A 14180-nucleotide genomic window follows, 5' to 3' on the forward strand; every position below is an offset into this window, starting at 1 on the left:
GTTCATATTTCAGATGGAAATATATTATAAAATCATGCCATTCGCTGGTGATTACCATGGTAATCAGGCACGCTCAATGACAGGCCAGCACTCCTCTTGAAGACAAGGGTCTAGAGATAGAAGCTTTCACGTCACTTATGCCATGCCTGGGGAGAGAGGGAAATGAAGCAGGCATGGGTGGTGTTTGGGAGGGATGGTTTCCTTCTCTGGGGAAGTCTTGGCAGACAGCACAGCCCCAAGGGCCCAGGAGGGCTCTGCAGGGTGATGGGGGTGGGCCAGACGAAGGCAAGTAAGTGGGAGGGCAAGGCCCGCATACCTTGGTGTTCTACAGAGTATATACAGCTAGCAACACTTTTACAGGATCCATGGCAAGAGATCTGAGCTACCAGGATCAGGTATCTTAGTCAGAATATCATTCAACCTCCCACCAGGTATAGGAACAATCTCTACAGCCTCCTAGAACATCACAAAGATATAATTATTATTACTGCTTCTCTCTATAATAGGATTATGGTTTAGGGTCTGATGAAAGCCCAGGTTGTTTGGATGGTATTATTTAGTCCTGATGCAGTTCATTTTAAGTTTTCTAACCAGATTGCTTGGCTTCAGATTCCAATTCTAGCACTTACTGGCTGTGTGACCTTGGACAAGTTACTTAACCTCTCTGTTACTTTTCACTTGTAAAAAGCAGACAGTATAAGTTTCTAATGCATAGGACTGTTGTGAGGATTGTTAATTAATAAGCGTAAAATGGTTGAAATAGTGCCTGTTACAGAGTAGTTGCTTGGAAAGGTAAGTCACTGAGATCCTTGAGTCACCCCTTTATTTTCATAGAAGAGGGAACTGAGGCCAAGCCATGGGGCAAGCAGGTAACGAGGACTGGACTGGACTGCACTCTGAGCTAATGCTGTTTATATGACACTCTATCCCCTTGCTCTCTAAGGCTAAGGAAAACTTCCATGGAAGAGTGCTGTGAGCTGAGCAGTGCATAAGAAAAGAGCGTGGGAATCAGCATTTTACCATGTGGCAGACCTGCCTGGGCTGTAGCAGAGCCTCCCCACTCAGTGGACGAGGGACAGGAAGGATCAAAGGTACAGCCAGTATCCTGGGCTTTGCACAAACATTGCCTCACCTCCTTCTCCTGATACCCCCATGTTATCCTTTCTGAACAAAGAGGCGACTGAGGCCCCAAGAGCCCAAAGCTGCATGACAATGATGGCAAATCAGGACTGGAACCCAGACCCCCTGCCTCCCCACCCACAGCTCTTTCAGCTCCCTTCCCAAATATATCGGCTTGTTGGCCTCTAGCTGTCCTGTTTGCTACCAAAAACTAGGACCTGGTCCACCTTCTCAAACCCAGTCACCCCCTTACTCCCACTGAAGCCCTGGAATCTTAGGCCTAGTAGGGGTTGCAGGTTCCAAAGTACTCACATCCTTAAAGGACATAAATATCTGTAGGCTTCAGCCACCCCCACAATTGCCTATGCATGTTAGATGTGTCTAATAAAAACAACCACTACAGTAGCTGCATTTATTGCTTACTCTGTTTTAGGGTCTATGCTACCTTCTCCTTTTAATATGATGATATTTGCCATTAATTGAATTATTTTACATTGCACCAGACATGGTATAATCCAAACCAGGCCAGGAGCTGTGGGCTCTGTATTACAGAGCCCACCCCACCAGAGGCAGCTGACAGGCCATTATTCTGTGTCCTGCAAACTCTGTGCAGTGATAAGGAAACTCCACCAATTTGATGCTTTATCTGGTTGCAGGTTGAGGAAAGATATTATTTCAATCAAGATAATGATTCTATTTCTTGAACGGAAATGAGATTTTTTTTTTTTTCATTGCCTCATGGGGGTGCCACCAAAATCTGTCTTGGGCTGGAACAGGTCATGAACAAGTTAGAGGATTTTCTTGTAACCTGAGAGAGAGTATAAACATGAAGGAGACCTGAAAGAAGGGAGCTTGCTTGCAAGAGAAAAACATATCTGCCAGGCCTACATGATTACAAAATAAGCTCAATTTGGAAAATGTATACAAGCATTGAACAGAGCCTTCAAGACCAAACTTCAGAAGATAAGTGCCCAGTGTGAGCCCCACAGCCTGGAATTCAAGTGAGGTAAATGGCCTTTAAAGGCCATGATGATACCAAAGATGCACAGAGGAGACTCAGCTATGACAGGACCTTAGACATCTTCTAAGCCTGCTGTCAGGCAGTGTGGATCAGCTGTGTAACTGTGCTGACAGATGACCTAGCTCCTGTTTCAGCCCCTTCTACCAGAGGGGGCTTACCACCAAAAGAACCCATTCCATCTTGGACCAGATCCTATGTTGAGAAAGTACCTCCAAATTATAGTCAAGTCACTTCATAAAAGGAAACCACAGTGAAAATTCACATGGTGCTGACAATGCAGGAAATCGAAATGCACTTTGGAAACAGAATACATGACATGCAAATGGCATCAGATGATAAATGCAGGGAGACCTCAATAATTTGTACTAAATAGTGAAGTTAGTGAAATTTTAAATTATTTTAAATATTTGGGGATTCCAGGGGCTGTCACACAGTATCTCAAATAATTTGCTTTAAATAAGAATTTAAATTGTATGTATAATTTGCTTTAAATAATAATTATTATTTGCAATTAGTAATAAAAATAATTTATTATTTGCAATTAGAAGTAAAAGTAATTTACAATTCCTGTATCAATTGTTTATATAGTAACTCTAAAGAGTTTGAAAACGTTTGTGAAGTTCTTATGCATTTTAAACGTTCCACTGAGAGCTGAATCAGGCTATTAATTGCTCCCTCTCCAAAGAAAAGGCCTATTTCAGTTCAATCCCTTCTGGAATAACCCCTACTGCTGACTCTAAAGACCCAAGAATGTGGCACCTTCCTATACTGCATCAGATTCACCAAAATTTTGGAATCTAAACCACAATGTTGTTGGGTGCAGACTATCATTGGAAAGTAACACAAAACTCTGGCAATATTGGTTGTCTCTAGGATAGGAGCCTGCTTGAGGCCAGAGGTAGAGAGGAGACTTTTTACAATATACCTTCTGGTACTTTTGAATTTAGAGCCATGAGACGATAGTGTCTATTAAGAATAAAATTCCAGTTAAAAAAGCACACGCTATTTTCAGTTAAAAAATCAGACTTCGGTATTGATTTCTATTTTAATACTTATACTCCCAAAATACAACCTTACTGCAATGAAAATTACTGCCAGGTCAGTGAAAATGACATGTGGCCGTCTTGACAACAGTGGTGCTTGCAGGCATGAGAATAAAAGCAACTGATGCTCTGTCCAGGTCTCTGTACGTGCTGGGGGTGACCAGTCCCCAGCTGCTGAGTGTGGCACACAGCTTTCACTCATGACATTCTTGGATCCTTACTCTTGGTTAAGGTGATGCTTTGGAGGCTGCACCACCAGCTATACTCTGGGGGCAGCTGCTGACAAACAAGGGGACACACAAGCCCTGCCCCCTGCCTCCAAGTCAGACATCACTGTAGTGCAGTTGACGTGGACCAGACCCAGGGAGACCTGCCCTGAGACCACATTCTCACTCAGCTCTTGCTTCTTTATCCAGCTTCCCTCTCTCCTTGACAAGGGTTTCCTAAGAGCTCTCCCTGGATGCATCACATCCCACTGAAACCTGACTCAGGCTCTGCTTCTAGGAAGCCCAACCTAAGTCAGTCACCAGTGGCTCAAAATGAAGCCCTCCAGCATCTTTTCAGAGGGTGGTCCCAGGAGTTGGAAGCACACATGAGCCTTCCTCCTTGAAGGCAGCACCATAACCACCTTCCTGCCTCGCCGAAGACCACCAGTCTGACATTACACAGCCCACGAAAGCCAGCAACAGCAAAACACGAACATCCAGAACAGAGAGAGTTCCGACAACCGGACGCCGTGGGGCAGCACAACAATTACTCTTCTTCCCCAGGATGAATAAGCAGGAGGCAAGGGCTGAGCCAAAAGGGCCTGTTGCATAATCAGAGCGATGTCCAGTTATGTGCAGTGGAAAGTCAGTGTGGACGTCTTAGGCAGCTCTACCACTTACTAGCAGAGCAAACTAGAGCAAATATTGAACGATTCTGAGCCTCAGTTTCTTCATCTGCAAAACGGGAATACTGGACAGAGCCTTTGTAAAACACCTATGAGGCAGTACCATCAAGTGTGCTGTGAACTGGTCATGCAATGTGAATACTGGCTGCTGTTATGGAGATTTAGAACTAGCTACCTTCTCCTGCTTGCTTGGGACAAATATTAATTAATCATCATTAAATAAATAAATCCCAGCACAGTACCTAGAGCTCCCTGTGTGAGAAGCAGTTCTGGGGAAAAGCAAGCGGACAATTGGGAGTGCTGTATTGGTGACTGTCCACCAGGAGCTCAGGATGTGGTCCCATTAGTGGCCTCACAGGGCTCTGGTGGCCCTTGGCTGCAGCTGTCTGGAGAAGTTTCTCTCTCTCTCTCTCTCTCTCTCTCTCTCTCTCTCTCTGTGTGTGTGTGTGTGTGTGTCTTATTCTCTCTCTCTCTCTGAGACAAAGGGAATATCTCCAATGTAGATTTCCTGTAATCCACTCAGTGTATAGACTGATCTCCAGTACAACCTCAAGTTTGTGAAAAATTTATGCAGTCATTTTCATGTCATAGAGTGGCCGAGAAACTGGCAGAAACTAAATTTTATTCACATAGGTGAAGAATCCTTTATTCCATCCTGATTCTTTGCATCTAGATCATTCCTGAAGCCATGCCAAGCCCTCCAGCACCTGGCCCTGTCCAACCTCGCCAGCATCTTCTCCCCTCTCACCCTCAGACCCATGCCTACGCCATCCTCCACGTAGGCATTCACCCGTTCCTTCTATGGCCTCCCTCCTCCATCAGTCCAGTTCAAGCCTCTCCTTCTCCAGGAAGTCTTCCCTAACCATTTCCCATCCCCAGCATTTCTGCCCGGGCCATGCCAGCCAGAGCTGGCGCACACACCTGGTCATAAAGTTCTTTGTCTCATGTGCAGGTGTCTTCTCTTCCCACACTGGACTGAAAGCTCCTCCAAAACAGAGCCAATGCCTGCTGCTTCTCGTGGATTTCCCAGAGCCTCCAGGTGCTGCCTGGCACCTGGTGATTAATGACATTCTCAGATTGATTAATGGATTGGTTCCTGTGACTGCACTTAGTTTAACATACTGTTAAATGGCCTCTATGAGAATTTACTGTTCTGAATAGGGGGTCAACCTAGCAGCAAACTTAGAATTGTACAAACTGTTTGTGGCCCCAAGTAAAAAATAAAAGCACATTTCTCTTTTTTCTAGAGTCCTGCTCTCCCGCACAGCAATCAAGTCAAGGGAGTGACTCTTTCACGAGCCAGTGGGAACATTCTCCACTTAGAGGGCAGAGCCAGGGTTCAAACCACCCTCCTTCAACTCAATGCCTTACATTCCTGGGTTCAGCCCCACCCTGAGGGAGGAACCTTCCAGAAGAAGAACCAAAAGCCGATCCCATCCAGGTCATGCTCTTTTCCTCTAACAGGGAAATCCAACTACTTCCCAGGAACATTGTTAAGCCACAGAACTAAAAAAAGCAAAATTCATACTCACAAGCACCGACGCCTTAGTTTTAAATTTCAGGACACCAGTTTTTCTGCAAATCTGCTCATTTCCTGCAAAGAGAAGAAAGGGACGGAGAATCATATTAGCATCTGCTCTGGGTATCCTCAGCAGTTTCCTGGCCGACCTCAGGCTTCTGCACCTTCTCTGTGTTCTCACTCCCAGCAGCACTCTCCCCTCCCCAGGCACACCGCATGCTAGTTGGGTGGGTGCCCCTCGCTCCTCGCAGGATCCCACCCCTCCAGGCCCGTGGGCTCGGCCCACGCCGCCTCCCTCTCCCTCCCCGGCGCTGTGCCAGTCTCAGATTGACCACTGCCTCCAATTCCCTGAAGGCGCCCCGGCTTCTTCCCACTCCGGAGTGAGGCCTCCACTTCTGTAGCATGGGGTTGCCTAGCAACCCTGCGCGTGCAGCTCGGAAGGCCTTCCTAAATTGGACCTCACAGCACAGGGCATCTCCTTGTACAGCTGCCTGCATCTTAACAATCTGGCTCTGAATAATAACACAATGGTAATTGCATTCATGGACCCCAAACTACATTTAAATAATGTTCAAGAGCTGACACAAACCAACAAAGGCCAGAAAATGCATCGTGGAGGTTGACTGTGAGGCCAGGCAGGAACGTTCGGGGCGGGAGGGAGTTGACACCAAAGACTTGAGTTAATGACAACGCTAACCTGAACTGTGAATTCTCCTGCATTTCGCTTGAGTGTGTCACCACTGTAATGTGTTGTAATGTGAGTCTGGGCAATTAACGCCCAGAGGCAGTGATGCTTCAAGACAGGATGCCCTTTAGTTCTGCTGATGCATACGTGGATTTTTGGAGGGAGTCGGGAAGTGGGGAGCTCCTTGGACGGCAGGGGAGACTGTTCATGAGTGATTTTACTTGGCTTTTACAATCGTGGCTAAATCCATTTTCAAAGGTGGGGGAAAGAACTTACCAAGCAAGGGCACAAAGCATTTGCTACCTCAGCGAGGGACAAATTCGACATGACTGATGCACTTCAGGATACGAAGTGAAGGCAAAGAGGCCTTGACACTGGCCAAACGCAGACTGAGCAGCCTAGCTCGGAATGGGGAAAGGGGTGGGTGCGAGAGGCCAGCTTCGATCTGTGTCCCTGGCAGAGGATACTGTGCAGCTCTGCTCAAGAGAGGAGGGTCTTAGCACACAAGCAATGGCAAGCTGGCAATCTGCTCCTTGTGGAGCCTTAGCAGCAAGGGCTGGCAGATCAGCCCTGATCATTTGAAAGCTAGAAGCATTTTGTTTTTAAGAAGCTCAATCCTCCTGCAAGGGTCTGGGGCAGATATCTGTACATCCACGTTCATCAGCATTGTTCACAATAGCCAAAAGATGGAGGCAAGCCAAACGTCTATAGGAAGAAGAATGGATAAACAAATGTGGTATATACATGCAGAAGAATTTTATTTAGCCTTAAAGTGGAAGGAAATTCTGATACAGGCTACAGCATGGATGAACCTCCAGCCCATTATGCTAAGTGAAACAAGTCAGTCACAAAAACACAAATACTGTATGATTCCACAGGAAGTAGAAGGCTAGGCGTGGTGGCTCATGCTTGTAATCCCAGCACTTTGGGAGGCCGAGGCAGGCAGATCATGAGGTCAGGAGATCGAGACCATCCTGGCTAACACGGTGAAACCCTGTCTCTACTAAAAATAAACACACACAAAAATTTAGCAGGGCGTGGTGGCGGGCGCCTGTAGTCCCAGCTACTCGGTGGAGCTTGCAGTGAGTCGAGATGGTGCCACTGCACTCCAACCTGGGCAACAGGGCAAGACTCCACCTCAAAAAAAAAAAAGACAGGAAGTAGAATGGTGGTTGCCAGGGCTGGGCAGGGAAAGGAGAATGAGGAGTTATTGTTTAATGAGGATGGAGCTTTGTTTGAAAAGAAGAAAAAGTTCTAGGATGGATGGTGGTGATTGCACAACGGTGTGAATGTTTTCAATGAATTATACACTTAACAAATGGTTAAAATAAAAATCACCCTGCAACAATAGCACAGCATACACCTCCACACTGTTTCTCTGCAAGACTTCAGTCCATCTTCATTTTGGAAGTCAGAGTGGCCTGTGTCATTCACAAGCTTGGACAGGGAGACTCACTAGGACCAAAGGACATAGTGGACAGTGTGACTGGCCAGGAAGCCTGTATTAGTCTATTCTCACACTGATAATAAAGACATGCCCGAGACTGGGTAATTTATAAAGGAGAGAGGTTTAATTGACTCACAGTTCTGCATGGCTGGGGAGGCCTCAGGAAACTTACAATCATGGTGGAGGGGGAAGCAAACACATCCTTCTTCACATAGTGGCAGCAAGGAGAAGTGCAGAGTGAAGAGGAGGAAAAGCCCCTTTATAAAACCATCGGATCTCATGAGAACTCACTCGCTACCACGAGAGAGGTATAGGGGAATCTGGCCCCATGATTCAATTATCTCCCACTGGGTCCCTCCCACAGAATTTGGGAATTACGGGAGTTACAATTCAAGATGAGATTTGGGTGGGGACACAGTCAAACACTATCAGAGCCCCTGGCTCGTAAGCATGGTGTTTGTGCAATGTGGCCTCAGACAGAGAGAGCGGTCTGAGAATTGAGAGACAGGATTCTCCTGTTCCCACCTCTTGAAATCCAAACACCATCACCTTCCAGAACTCAGCCTCCTTCCGCTTAACCAGTCCTATCCCTGTGTCCTCTGCCTGCTCTCCCCACTGGGAACCTGGGCTCTTATTACACTCTCATTGTTACCCTTTGTTCACCTCATGGCCCCTGCCTAGAAAGCCCCTTCCTGTGCCCACCATCTGACCTAATCTTGCTCTTTCTACTGGGTCCACATCAAAGTCCACCTCCCTCATCAAGCCTTCCAGATCCCTCCCAGTTGTACTTTCTCTGAATGCCACAGCCTGTAATCAATCACTTGCTTAGGTACTATCCTATGTTCCTGTCTGAAAATCTGGTCTCTTCTAATAAGTCCCTGAAAGGAACCCTGAGCAATGATTATTGCTAACATTTTTTGTCTACTACAGGCTATAGCTCAGGGCTGAGCATACCACGGCTGCCAGATTGCCTTGCCTCCTTTCTCAGGGAATTCTAACCATAGCTCCCCTGCCTAGGGCACAAAGCATGACTGCTGGCTGCAGTGCCCTGGAGCTAAATATTCCAGGCGGATGTTCAGTTCCTTCCAGTCACTTAGAGGTGTAACTCAATGTGTGCAATAAACAATTGAGCATTTACAGATTTTATTAATTTGGAAAGGTCATTAGCGCTAACAGCTTCTCCAAGTGAGAGTGAATAAATAGCATGGGTAATTTTTTTCTATGCCCTGGATTTTTTTTTCTTGGAATGTACTTTAAGCCTAAAAAATAATGTTACAAGTAAAAAAGAAAAAATCCAGGCCTTGGAGACAGGGGGAGACTCACAGGAGTTCTGGACAAGCCTCGTCCCCTCTGTCTTCCCATCTGCAAAACAAGGGGTGGTCTCAAAGGTTCTTCCAACTTAGGAAAATAAAATTATGATTCGATTTTAAGAATGTGAAATTAGCTAGTGACCTTCCAAGTTAGCAGTTACTGCCTCTCCCCCACCCATCCTTCCAGATGCCCCTCGCCTCTGGATAGATACGGCATGAGTTCATGCCTCTGCAGCCAGAACAAGGTTCTTAATCATTTCAGGTGCCTTCCCAGGCCCTGACCTGGGTGCTCTCAATCCTGACGACCTGGCTCGCCTTGCTCTCATTAGATCATTAAGGAATACTCAAGACTAATGACTTGTTTTCTCAAATCTCCAAAAATGGCTGGAAAGGGGCAGGAGGGCATCATCCAAGCTCTGTCTCTCCAGTCCTTGGCTCGGTGACCAGCCAGTGCTGTCTGTCAAGGGCTGGCCTCTGTGGGACAGATGCTCCTGGCTCTTCCCCACAGGCAAGAAATGGAAGCAGCATTCAGGGAGTGGAGTGGAGGGGCTCTGGCTGCAGCCTGCTGTTGTGGGGAGAAACACTTGGCCCTTGACCAGAGTGCTGTTCGCCAAGGCTTTTCCCGACATCCTTTTCCCTCCATATCCTCATCGGTCCCTCTTCTCTCTGCCTTGGGTGTGGGCAGATGCTGGGAAGATGGGAGTGCAATGTCTGTCTGTGACTGTGTGGCCACTCATGCCCCCACCTCCAGACTGCCTGGGATTATCAGGAGCAAGAAGACTGAGTGTGAATCAAGACTCTATAAGTAACAACATTAATACTAATCTTAACATTACCATTGATATTAATTATATGATGGCTTATGATTAAAGAAGTATTTTCCCATGTATGTATCAGGTAGGTAGAATAGATTCAACACATTTGTTGAGTACCTGCTGGGGATGCAGATATGAAAAGGTGTGAGTCCTGCCTGCCAACTCCTTGCAGGAGTGTTATAGACAAGATGATGGAGGCACAGAGGAGTTGAGCAACTGTCTTAGTGCCATCCAGCTAGCAGACACTGAAGCAGTGCTCAAACCAAGCCCATGAACTCAGGGGCCCTTTGCAACTGTACCTCTGTGACTTGTGAGTTTACTATGAAATTTAGCCTGCATAATGTCATTCAGAAGGGACCAGCCACTAGACAGGATGGTTTGGGGACAGTGGGATTTTGTGCCTAGAATGAAACAATGACCATGGGCTTCAAAGTGCATGGGAGGCCCTGGGCACCCCAGAGAGGCAGGCCCTGAGCTGAGCACAGTGCAGAGCCCATTGCAGACACAGCCTTGCTGTCCATGGCCTTTTTGCCTATTGCTAAAGACCTCTCCTCTCAGCAGCCTTTGTAGAGAGGCCTTGAAAGTTGAGGCAAATTCATGACATCTTCCCCCCACCATCCAATCTGCACTAACCTTTCTCTGGCACAGCACTTATAATCAGCATGTGACACAAAATTGGTGTTGTTCTTCTTGGAGTCTCTTTTCGGGGGAAAAAGTCCCATGCTTGGGGGAGTCGTACAAATCTCTCACTTTACAACCAAGGCCACGGAAGCCCAGTGGGGCCAAATACCTTGCCTTGAGCACACTAAAGACAAGAGCAGAAGTCAGATTCCCAAACTCCCTGCCCAGGACCTACACACACTCGCCTTGAAGAAGTGGGTAGGGACAGGCAGTGCTTTGCTTCCTCTGACCTTCCAGCAGGTGGAAGATGAGCACATGGCCACCCTCAGTGAGCATCTGTGGCTGGGAGGACGGCCAGGTCATGGGTCCTGTGGCAGGGTCTGTAGCTCCCAAGAGGCCATAATGCTTCATGGTTCAGAGGCAGCCTGGCCCTGCCATCGACCAGCTGTGTGACATTGGGTGAGTGACTTGACCTCTCTCTGCATCAGATTTTTACCAGCAAATGGGGCATAATAATGCTACTTGCATCCTATTTCACAAGGTTGAAGCAAGAATTAAATAAAGAGAACAAGGAGAAACACTTGGTGCAGGACCTTAGCTGGGGCCAGCAAGGCTGGCTTTTCTCTGGGAGGTGAGTTCCATGGTGGCAGGTGGAGGACACTGAGCACTGTGCTTATTGCTCAGTCCTCAGTGCCTTGCATGGGGCAGACACAAAAATGATAGCTGACCGCATTCCTGGAGAAAGTAATTCTGGGACTAGTGGGAGCCCAGTGATTGGTGAGAACGAAGCCTGGTGTGTTGAGTTTTCACAGCAGGTGGGCCAGCCTCAGTCCTGAGAGGCCTGGAGGTTGTTCAGCTGAGAGTCTGCAGTGACAGGGAGGCAGTAGCTGCTCCTCCCAGGATCCTTCAGAGGCTATGTTTGATGGGTTGCAGTTTGATTTATCTCCAATATTAAAATCAACCACCCTTGGAATGCAAAATGGTACAGCCACCGAGGAAGACAGTTTGGCAGTTGTATACAAAGCTAAACACAGGCTTACCATAGACTCCAGCAATCACACTCTCAGGTATTTACCAAACGATTTGAAAACTTAGATCCCCACAAAAACCTGCACACAAATGTTTATAGCAACTTTATTCATAATTGCCAACAACCGGAAGCAACCAGGCTGTCCTTCAGTAGCTGAGTGGATAAATAAACTGTGGAACATCCAGACACCAGAACATAATTCAGCGACAAAAAGAAATGAGCGATCAAGCTACAGAAAGATATAGAGGAAACTTAAATTCATATTTCTAAAAAACATGAAAGCAGGTGAAAGACGGCAATTGGAAAAGGCTACATACTGTCTGATTCCAACTATATGACATTCTGGAAAAGACACAACTATGGAAACAGTAAAAAGATCAGTGGTTGCCAGGGGCTGGGGGAGGAAGGGATGAATAGACAGAGTACAGAGGATTTTTAAGGCAGTGGAACTATTCTGCATGATACTGTAAAGGTGGATAGACGACATTAGGCATTTGTCAAAACCCATAAAATGGTACAACACAGACAGTGAACTCCAGTGTAAACGGCTGATGATTGACTTTATTTTATTTTTTATTTTTTGAGGTGGAGTCTTGCTTTGTCACCCAGGCTGGAGTGCAATGGTACGATCTTGGCTCACTGCAACCACCAACTCCTGGGTTCAAGCGATTTTCCTGCCTCAGCCTCCCAAGTAGCTGGGGCTATAGTCCCGCGGCACCACACCTGGCTAATTTTTGTATTTTTAGTAGAGACGGGGTTTCACCATGTTGGCCAGGCTGGTCACAAACTCCTGACCTCAGGTGATCCGCCTGCCTCAGCCTCCCAAAGTGCTGGGATTACAGGCATGAGCCACTGCACCCAGTGGATGATGGACTTTAGTTAACAACAATGTGTCAGTATTGCATCATCGATTATAACAAATGTGCCACACTAATGCCAGATGGTAATAATAAGAGAAACAGGGCGAGGGAGGGTATAGAAAAGGGATATGTTGTAAGGACTCTCTGTAGTTTCTGCTCAATTTCTCTATTAACTTAAAACTGCTCTAAATAATAAAGTTTCTTAATTTAAAAAAATCAACTATTTCAAAACACAACGCTCTGGGCCAATAAGTACGGGGCATCACTGAGTCTCCACTGGACTCCCAGGCCCCATGCTGGGGACTTGGAGGACTGTAAGACCTGCACGATCCTCCCAACTTGAAGTGCAACGATGTCTGGCCGAAATGTTAGAGACAGTGTGAGAAAGTCAAGTGGGGAGGCCAGCAGGGCCTCCAGCTGGTGATGCAAACAGGGCTGTGCACCCCAGCAACCTGGGCACCTCTGGCTATTAGGCAGTGATTCTAGTCTTAATTCACTCTTTCTGAGAATGCACCCTGGGCCAGGTACACACTCCCTGACTTCCAGAGGAAGGATCTATAATAGACTTAGCCACCTCCTCGCAGGTCTAGAGGCTAGACTCTGCCCAGCCTTTTCCTAGTCCCCACACTCCCAACACCAGATATAGTAGGTGTTCAATAAACAGGTATTGAATTAAATAGCAATTATTTCCTACTATTTAGTAATTAAACAGTAATTATTTCTTACTATTTAGTAATTAAACAGTAATTATTTCTTATTAGTTAGTAATTAAACAGTAATTATTTCTTACTAGTTAGTAATTAAACAGTAATTATTTATTACTATTTAGTAATTAAATAGTAATTATTTGCGTGCCTCTTGCTCCCCCATCCAAAAAAAATCTGATTATAAGCCCCTTACCCAACCTCCCAACAGAGTTCTTGCTGAACAAAATGAATAGCAGAATTCAGGTGGAAGGAACAGGCCATAGGAGAAACCTTGTGTTTGTTAATGGGGGCACTTGCCGCAGTGCTGAGAGAGTATCTCAGAAGTGACTCTCCTGGCTGCACCTGCTCTGCTTCGCTCCCTTCCCCAGCAGGATGGACACTCACCAGCTCCTGCAGGGAAGGGCGGAGAGGCCAGGATCCACTGAAACAAGGTGGCAGGTGCATGGAGTCATTTCTGAGCATCCTGCCTCACCAGTGTGGAGACAGAAGCAGAATGAAGCCCCTTGGTCCAGGGACCCACCGTGGGGGTGCCTCTGGGAAGCCCAGCAAGCATTTACGGGGAGTCAGCTGGGGTCTACTCCCTGCCAGCAGGGCATGAAGTCATGGTGTGATTCAGAGAGAGTGGGGGAGGTTGCGTCTGTGTGTGGCTGAGAGCATGGAATCTTCCTTCAGTCATTGCTCTGGGGTGACAGCCCCTTAGAAGTCCACATTTCTGTGACCTTGGCCTGGAATCTTAAAATAGCCCTGAGAAAGAGGGAGGGCTGAGCCCAGAGCCAAGGCCAACAGTGGGGCCTGGGCCAGGGGAGGGGAGGGCAGACGAGCCTGTCCAAGGAACAAAGGCTTCATCTCCCTAGTCTGGCTGCCCAATCTGGGCCTCCTGCTCAGTCATGTACACTTTATTTTTTCTAGACTCAGGGAACTACTCCTGGAGCTAGGCGAATCTGAGCAAGGGCTGCCAGCAGGGAGCTACTGAGAAGGCGAAGAGACCCAGCTCCATCTCCCATCCCCCACTTCCTTCTCCTTTCCCACCCCACCCCCTGCCCAGATAGCCAGGGAGGAGGGGTCTCTCACCTCAGCTTATAAGTCATCCTGCAGCTCTCTGTCCATTGCA

General features: G+C 47.1%; 1 protein-coding gene across 1 annotated transcript in view; it reads right to left on the reverse strand.

Annotated features, from left to right (window-relative positions):
- The window catches only part of ZBTB7C (zinc finger and BTB domain containing 7C), a 312925-nt gene that overhangs the window by 153995 nt on the left and 144750 nt on the right, over window positions 1-14180 (reverse strand). Inside the window, exon 2 of the mRNA XM_021930110.2 lies at window positions 5608-5669. The gene's annotated coding sequence lies outside the window, so the exon portion shown is untranslated. The remainder of the gene's footprint in view (window positions 1-5607; window positions 5670-14180) is intronic.

The sequence above is a fragment of the Papio anubis genome, chromosome 19 (assembly GCF_008728515.1).
Source record: "Papio anubis isolate 15944 chromosome 19, Panubis1.0, whole genome shotgun sequence".
In the NCBI taxonomy this organism is placed as follows: Eukaryota; Metazoa; Chordata; class Mammalia; order Primates; family Cercopithecidae; genus Papio; species Papio anubis.